The sequence below is a fragment of the Mandrillus leucophaeus genome, unplaced genomic scaffold (genome assembly GCF_000951045.1).
Source record: "Mandrillus leucophaeus isolate KB7577 unplaced genomic scaffold, Mleu.le_1.0 Scaffold451, whole genome shotgun sequence".
Classification (NCBI taxonomy): Eukaryota; Metazoa; Chordata; class Mammalia; order Primates; family Cercopithecidae; genus Mandrillus; species Mandrillus leucophaeus.
Genome location: NW_012104821.1, coordinates 230,988 through 232,749, shown reverse-complemented (window position 1 = coordinate 232,749; position 1,762 = coordinate 230,988).

Below are 1,762 nucleotides of genomic sequence, written 5' to 3'. Positions count from 1 at the left end.
AGAAACCATCACCAGGATTTCTGCCTCCTCTGTCATGACAGAATCTGCCAAAATGACCATCACAACCCAAACAGGTCCTCCGGGGTCTACACCAGAAAGTATCCTTAATTCGGACACAGCAACCACATCCTCTTGGGAAGAAACCCACTCTACAGTAACTCAGGGATTTCCACACCCAGAGATGACCACTTCCATGGGCAGAGGTGCTGGAGGTGTGTCATGGCCTAGCCCTCCCGTTGTGAAAGAAGCCGGCCCTCCATCTTCCCCGCTGTCTTTACCTGCTGTGACCTCACCTCATCCTGTTTCCACCACATTCCCAGCACATATCCCCCACTCTCCCCTTCCTGTGACTTCACTTCTCACCTCTGGCCCGGTGATGACCACAGATAACTTGGGTATAAGCACAGAACCTGGAACCAGTTCATCTTCAAGTTTGAGCAGCACCTCCCGTGAGAGACTGACCACTTACAAAGACACTGCACATACAGAAGCTGTGCATTCTTCCACAAACACAGGAGGGACCAATGTGGCGACCACCAGCTCTGGATATAAATCACAATCCTCTGTCCTAGCTGACTCAGAGACATCCAAAGCCTCTTCTCCAATGGGTACCACCTCCACCATGGGGGATACAAGTGTTCTCACATCAACTCCTGCCATCCTTGAGACTAGAAGGATTCAGACAGAGCCAACTTCCTCCCCGACCCCTGGATTGAGGGAGTCCAGTGGCTCTGAAGGGACCAGCTCAGGCACCAAGATGAGCATCATCCTTTCTAAAGTGTCCACTGGTGCTACTACTGAGATCTCCAAGGAAGACATCACCTCCATCCCAGGTCCCACTCCATCTACAATATCACCAGACATCTCCACAGGAACCATCAGTTGGTTCTCTACATCCCCTGTCATGACAGAATCAACAGAAATAACCATGAACACCCACACAAGTCCTTTAGGGGCCACAACACAAGGCACCAGTACTTTGGACACTTCAAGCATAACCCCTTTGACAATGACACACTCAACTCTATCTCAAGGATTTTCACACTCACAGATGAGCACTCTTATGAAGAGGGGTCCTGAGGATGTATCATGGATGAGCCCTCCCCTTCTGGAAAAAACTAGCTCTTCTTCTCTGATGTCTTCACCAGCCACAACTTCACCTTCTCCTGTTTCCTCCACATTAACAGACAGCATCTCTTCCTCTCCTCTTCCTGTGACATCACTCCTTACATCTGGCCTGGCAAAAACTACAGATACGTTGCACAAAAGCTTGGAACCTGTAACCAACTCACCTGCAAATTTGAGCAGCATCTCAGTTGAAATACTGGCCACCTCTGAAGTCACCACAGATATGGAGAAAATTCATCCTTCTTCAAACAGAGCAGTGACCGATGTGGGTACCTCCAGTTCTGGACATGAATCCCCTTCCTCTGTCCTAGCTGACTCAAAGACATTCAACGTCATGTCTCCAGTGGTTATTACCTCCACCGTGGAGGATACAAGTGTCTCCACATCAACTCTTGGCTTTTTTCAGACTAGCAAAATTCGGACAGAACCAACATCCTCCCTGACCCTTGGAGTGAGAAAGACCAGCAGCCCTGGGGGGACCAGCTCAGCCACAGAGATGAGCACTGTCCTTTCTGGAGTGCCTGCTGATGCCACTGCTGAAGTCTCCAGGACAGAAGTCACCTCCTCTAGCAGAACATCCGTCTCAGGCCTTGCTCAGCTCACAGTGTCACCAGAGACCTCCACAGAAACCATC